A 7,735-nucleotide genomic window follows, 5' to 3' on the forward strand; every position below is an offset into this window, starting at 1 on the left:
TAGGGCCGGCTCTCCCCTAATTGAAATCAGCACTATGAATAGAGGTTGTGTGATCCCTGTGCAGCAGTCACAGAAAGGATTAATCTCTGTAATCTGTCACTCAAATCACATTGTTGCTCTTTTGGGAGCTGTAACCCACAGACCAGCTGCAATAATTACCCTTATGCTGGGCGCTTTGGTACACCCCCATGGTACTAATGTGGACCCCAGCAATCCCCTAGGACGTAAGAGAAAATTGGATCCATTGCATGCACATTGTGCATGTTTTGGGTGCGAATACGATGCGATGCGCGGCTGCTACTGCGCATGAGCTGGGTCCTGGCTTCTGTGAACTGTACAAAACCGTTTTGGGATAGTTTAAGGTCAATGTTCTCCCTTGGTTAAATTTTTTTACAATTACAGTCTCGTTATTTAATAGTCACACCTTATAGTGCACAGACTAAATGTTTGACAGGTTGCTGGTTTACTGAGCAAGAGGTTCCAAGCAGCACAGAAGTGAGATGTCTGGTGTTCTGCTGTGAGTTTATAGTGAAAGGAAGAATACAGCGCAGAAACTGTGTTTAATGTGTTCATTCCCTTCCCTATAAACAAATAGACTGATGGTGGCACTAGGGCCAGAACAAGGACTATTTTATACTCTAATCATGTAAGATATATATTCACAGACCCTATTATCATTATTATTAAAATTATTATTTTCTTAAGAAAAGAAGAAAATGTATCATTCTTCTTGGCTGCAGGGCTTGATAACTATTAACTAGGAAGAAAACCAACATCTGCTGAAAACAACAGTTTATGCTGGATTTAAAGCTTTACTTCCTTAATTAAATAGAATACAACTGTTACTAGATAAAAGCCCGTTCAAAATGACCAACACCAGGGCCAGATTATAGGAGTGGGGGGAATCAGTCACTACTCACACAGGAGCTGACGGGTTCCTGGAAGTCCTGCTCCCGGGAGCCGGGACTCTGTCATGCCGAGTGTGAGTATGTGTAGCATTAGGCTCATTATATATATATATATATATATATATATATATATATGTGCTGTATATCTGTAATGGGCAGGCTATAATGATGCTCCACTATATACACCAATACTGGTACATGTAAACTCACTAGTACCCGCACAGCTACTGGCCAGTTTGGGGGTAGAGGAGGCCAGAATGTAGTCACCATCCCGACAGTTGGGATCCCAGTGGTCCGCATACCGACCAGAATGCCGGCAGGGGGCCCAGGACTATTCACACTCCTGGGTGTCAACGACACCCATAGCCCGCAAGGGGCTTCGTCGTGCTCACCCCCCTGCCGGCAGTATGGCTGCTGGGATCCCGGCCGCCAGTCACACATACCCAACGCAAGAGGCCAGTAGCCATCAGCAGCTGGCTGGAGGGGTCAGGGCATGGCCTATGCGGGGTGTGGGAGGAACGAGCACAGGACTCCGTCCTTCTGCCGGCGTGCAGTATATTCAAAGCAGATGACCTGGATATCTGCCTTCTCCTTACCCACATCATCTGCAGCCCCAGCACCAAACCCTCCTCCTCCCGGTCACCACACGGCTAACCCCACACATGGTCTCACCACGTCCTGCCGGACTAATTCACCTTCTCCCCCCGCCAGTAAGTGGCAACACATGTTCCTGATGCCTCCACTCTGAGTGCTGTGGGACCGTCTGGTGGTTCCTGTATCCAGTTCCTGGTTACTGCTGCTACTTGTTGCTGAGTCCCGGGATGGCAAGTAACCTGGGGTTGCAGCATAGTATATGGAGAAGGGGGTGCAGAGTATGCGGTATATGGTGGGAGCAGTATTTGGAGGAAGGGGGTGCCCAGTATATAGGGGGCACTATATGGAGGGGTATGGGGGTGCAGTATATATAAATAGGGGCAATATATAGTGTGGGGTGCAGAATATGGAAGAAAATGGGGGTGCAGTGTATATTGGAGCAGTATATAGTGGAGGTAGCAGTGTACATAGAGTGTTTGTGTCCGTGTCCCGAACGGAACTCCGTCGGGTGCCCTCCTGTGTCCGCCGGCCGCACCACAGAGGTTACTATAATCAAAAAATCTGCATCTTTCTGACTACTGTCCCTATCTGTCCCTACCACTCCTCACTCTCCCCAGTCCCTTACTACCCCCACCCCTCCCACTCCGCTCTCTCCTCAGTCCTTATCTGCGTCAAACCCCCCACCCCCCACCCTCACTCTTTCTCCCTCAGTCCCTAACTGCCCCTAATCCACTTTTCAAACCTCCCCAGTCCCTATCTGCCCCTACCCCCACTCTCTCTCCCCCCGGCCCACTCTCCCTGTATGCAGCAAGTGTGAAGCAGACAGATCAGTATTATTAATATTAGCAGCAGCGGGCTAGGAGGCAGTAACATCTCCCTGCAGTATCGCTTTCACCTGTGACAGCAGCTTGCAGCATAGAAAGGAGTCAATTGGTCCTTTGAGCAGCCGCCGGCGCACATAACAGAGGTGAGGAGAGGCTTTAGCCTTTAATTATATACTATGTTTGGCAGTGCTGTAACTAGGCATTTTAGCGCTATGTTCAAGAAACGACAGTGGCGCCCCCATTTAAGATAGGGGCAGTGCGTGCCGTAAGCGCGCAAAAAAATTATAGGGCCGTGGCTTCACGGGGAAGGGGCGTGGTCACGAAATAATAGCAATTCATACTACGGTGCACAGTAGTCTACATTATTCAAATTACGCTGCACAGTAGCGCCACTACACCAGGTAGAGCCCCTTTTATACATTACAGCAGACAGCGTCCCCCTTTTTACACATTACAGCAGCCAGTCCCCCTTTTTACACATTGCGGCAGCCAGTCCCCCTTTTTACACATTGCGGCAGCCAGGCCCCCTTTTTACACATTGCGGCAGCCAGTTCCCCTTTTTACACATTGCGGCAGCCAGGCTCCCTTTTTACACATTGCGGCAGCCAGTCCCCCTTTTTACACATTGCGGCAGCCAGGCCCCCTCTTTACACATTGCGGCAGCAGTCCCCCTTTTTACACATTGCGGCAGCCAGGCCCCCTCTTTACACATTGCAGCAGCCAGGACCCCTTTTTACACATTGCGGCAGCCAGGACCCCTTTTTACACATTGCGGCAGCCAGGACCCCTTTTTACACATTGCGGCAGCCAGGACCCCTTTTTACACATTGCGGCAGCCAGGCCCCCTTTTTACACATTGCGGCAGACGGTGTCCCCGAGAGAGAGAGAGAGAGAGAGAGAGAGACATACTTACCTTCTCCCCGCTGACAGGCTCCTCGTGCTGGCATCTCCCTCTCGGTGCAGGCAGTGAGGTGAGAAGGAGGAGGAGGGAGGGGGAGCAGGGAGCCGCAGCAGCGCTATTTCATTGGTAGTAAGCGCCGCTGCAGCATCCCCCTCTCCTTCCGTATTGGCTGCCTGGCGCTGCTGTGGATGCTGGGATGAAGGAACCGCATCCCAGCATCCATAGCAGCGCCGGGCAGCCAATACAGAAGGAGAGGGGGATGCTGCAGTGGCGCTTACTACCAATGAAATAGCGCTGCTGCGGCTCCCTGCTCCCCCTCCCTCCTCCTCCTTGTCCGCTGCCCGGCGCTGGTCTCTTCTCCCTCCAGCGCGGCGCACACAGCAGATGCGGCATGTAATGAGTCAATTTGGCTCATTACATGCCGCTGGCCGTGCGCCCTCAGGGCAACTGCGCTGTGTGCCAAGCCCACTTGGCACACACGTAGTTACGGCCCTGATGTTTGGACCACCCAATTCCTCCTGCCCATCAATATCATTCTCTCCATCCCATATGCACCCTTTTCTTTATACAGTAACAGGAGTAGGTAACACACAGTATGGTGGGCTCCCACCTCCTGTAATCACTGTATGAGGGGAGCAATGGCTGCACGGTGACACAGAGTATGGTGGGCTCCCACCTCCTGTAATCACTGTATGAGGGGAGCAGTGGCTGCACGGTGACACAGAGTATGGTGGGCTCCCACCTCCTGTAATCACTGTATGAGGGGAGCAATGGCTGCACGGTGACACAGAGTATGATGGGCTCCCACCTCCTGTAATCACTGTATGAGGGGAGCAGTGGCTGCACGGTGACACAGAGTATGGTGGGCTCCGACCTCCTGTAATCACTGTATGAGGGGAGCAATGGCTGCACGGTGACACACAGTATGGCGGTCTCCCACTTCCTGTAATCACTGTATGAGTGGAGCAGTGGCTGCACGGTGACACAGAGTATGGTGGGCTCCCACCTCCTGTAATCACTGTATGAGGGGAGCAATGGCTGCACGGTGACACAGAGTATGATGGGCTCCCACCTCCTGTAATCACTGTATGAGGGGAGCAGTGGCTGCACGGTGACACAGAGTATGGTGGGCTCCCACCTCCTGTAATCACTGTATGAGGGGAGCAATGACGGCACGGTGACACACAGTATGGCGGTCTCCCACTTCCTGTAATCACTGTATGAGTGGAGCAGTGGCTGCACGGTGACACAGAGTATGATGGGCTCCCACCTCCTGTAATCACTGTATGAGGGGAGCAGTGGCTGCACGGTGACACAGAGTATGGTGGGCTCCGACCTCCTGTAATCACTGTATGAGGGGAGCAATGGCTGCACGGTGACACACAGTATGGCGGTCTCCCACTTCCTGTAATCACTGTATGAGTGGAGCAGTGGCTGCACGGTGACACAGAGTATGGTGGGCTCCCACCTCCTGTAATCACTGTATGAGGGGAGCAATGGCTGCACGGTGACAGAGTATGATGGGCTCCCACCTCCTGTAATCACTGTATGAGGGGAGCAGTGGCTGCACGGTGACACAGAGTATGGTGGGCTCCCACCTCCTGTAATCACTGTATGAGGGGAGCAATGACGGCACGGTGACACACAGTATGGCGGTCTCCCACTTCCTGTAATCACTGTATGAGTGGAGCAGTGGCTGCACGGTGACACAGAGTATGGTGGGCTCCCACCTCCTGTAATCACTGTATGAGGGGAGCAGTGGCTGCACGGTGACACAGAGTATGGTGGGCTCCCACCTCCTGTAATCACTGTATGAGGGGAGCAATGACGGCACGGTGACACACAGTATGGCGGTCTCCCACTTCCTGTAATCACTGTATGAGGGGAGCAGTGGCTGCACGGTGACACAGAGTATGATGGGCTCCCACCTCCTGTAATCACTGTATGAGGGGAGCAATGGCTGCACGGTGACACACAGTATGGCGGTCTCCCACTTCCTGTAATCACTGTATGAGTGGAGCAGTGGCTGCACGGTGACACAGAGTATGGTGGGCTCCCACCTCCTATAATCACTGTATGAGGGGAGCAATGGCTGCACGGTGACAGAGTATGATGGGCTCCCACCTCCTGTAATCACTGTATGAGGGGAGCAGTGGCTGCACGGTGACACAGAGTATGGTGGGCTCCCACCTCCTGTAATCACTGTATGAGGGGAGCAATGGCTGCACGGTGACACAGAGTATGATGGGCTCCGACCTCCTGTAATCACTGTATGAGGGGAGCAATGGCTGCACGGTGACACAGAGTATGATGGGCTCCCACGTCCTGTAATCACTGTATGAGGGGAGCAATGGCTGCACGGTGACACAGAGTATGGTGGGCTCCCACCTCCTTTAATCACTGTATGAGGGGAGCAGTGGCTGCACGGTGACACAGAGTATGGTGGGCTCCCACCTCCTTTAATCACTGTATGAGGGGAGCAGTGGCTGCACGGTGACACAGAGTATGATGGGCTCCCACCTCCTGTAATCACTGTATGAGGGGAGCAATGGCTGCACGGTGACACAGAGTATGATGGGCTCCCACCTCCTGTAATCACTGTATGAGGGGAGCAATGGCTGCACGGTGACACAGAGTATGGCGGGCTCCCACCTCCTGTAATCACTGTATGAGGGGAGCAATGGCTGCACGGTGACACACAGTATGGCGGTCTCCCACTTCCTGTAATCACTGTATGAGGGGAGCAATGGCTGCACGGTGACACAGAGTATGGTGGGCTCCCACTTCCTGTAATCACTGTATGAGGGGAGCAGTGGCTGCACGGTGACCCAGAGTATGGTGGGCTCCCACCTCCTGTAATCAGTAATCACTGTATGAGGGGAGCACTGGCTGCACGGTGACACAGAGTATGATGGGCTCCCACCTCCTGTAATCACTGTATGAGGGAAGCAATGGCTGCACGGTGACACAGAGAATGATGGGCTCCGACCTCCTGTAATCACTGTATGAGGGGAGCAATGACTGCACGGTGACACAGAGTATGATGGGCTCCCACCTCCTGTAATCACTGTATGAGGGAAGCAATGGCTGCACGGTGACACAGAGAATGATGGGCTCCGACCTCCTGTAATCACTGTATGAGGGGACCAATGGCTGCACGGTTACACAGAGTATGGTGGGCTCCCACCTCCTGTAATCACTGTATGAGGGGAGCAATGACTGCACGGTGACACAGAGTATGGTGGGCTCCCACGTCCTGTAATCACTGTGTGAGGGGAGCAATGGCTGCACGGTGACACAGAGTATGATGGGCTCCCGTCTCCTGTAATCACTGTATGAGGGGAGCAATGGCTGCACGGTGACACACAGTATGGTGGGCTCCCACGTCCTGTAATCACTGTATGAGGGGAGAAATGGCTGCACGGTGACACAGAGTATGGTGGGCTCCCACCTCCTGTAATCACTGTATGAGGGAAGCAATGGCTGCACGGTGACACAGAGTATGATGGGCTCCCACCTCCTGTAATCACTGTATGAGGGGAGCAATGGCTGCACGGTGACACAGAGTATGGCGGGCTCCCACCTCCTGTAATCACTGTATGAGGGGAGCAATGGCTGCACGGTGACACAGAGTATGGCGGGCTCCCACCTCCTGTAATCACTGTATGAGGGGAGCAATGACTGCACGGTGGCACAGAGTATGATGGGCTCCCACCTCCTGTAATCACTGTATGAGGGAAGCAATGGCTGCACGGTGACACTGAGTATGATGGGCTCCCACCTCCTGTAATCACTGTATGAGGGAAGCAATGGCTGCACGGTGACACAGAGTATGGCGGGCTCCCACGTCCTGTAATCACTGTATGAGGGGAGCAATGACTGCACGGTGACACAGAGTATGATGGGCTCCCACCTCCTGTAATCACTGTATGAGGGAAGCAATGGCTGCACGGTGACACAGAGAATGATGGGCTCCCGTCTCCTGTAATCACTGTATGAGGGGAGCAATGGCTGCACGGTGACACACAGTATGGTGGGCTCCCACGTCCTGTAATCACTGTATGAGGGGAGAAATGGCTGCACGGTGACACAGAGTATGGTGGGCTCCCACCTCCTGTAATCACTGTATGAGGGAAGCAATGGCTGCACGGTGACACAGAGTATGATGGGCTCCCACCTCCTGTAATCACTGTATGAGGGGAGCAATGGCTGCACGGTGACACAGAGTATGGCGGGCTCCCACCTCCTGTAATCACTGTATGAGGGGAGCAATGACTGCACGGTGACACAGAGTATGATGGGCTCCCACCTCCTGTAATCACTGTATGAGGGAAGCAATGGCTGCACGGTGACACAGAGAATGATGGGCTCCGACCTCCTGTAATCACTGTATGAGGGGACCAATGGCTGCACGGTTACACAGAGTATGGTGGGCTCCCACCTCCTGTAATCACTGTATGAGGGGAGCAATGACTGCACGGTGACACAGAGTATGGTGGGCTCCCACG

Source organism: Pseudophryne corroboree, chromosome 9 (assembly GCF_028390025.1).
Source record: "Pseudophryne corroboree isolate aPseCor3 chromosome 9, aPseCor3.hap2, whole genome shotgun sequence".
NCBI classification, from domain to species: domain Eukaryota; kingdom Metazoa; phylum Chordata; class Amphibia; order Anura; family Myobatrachidae; genus Pseudophryne; species Pseudophryne corroboree.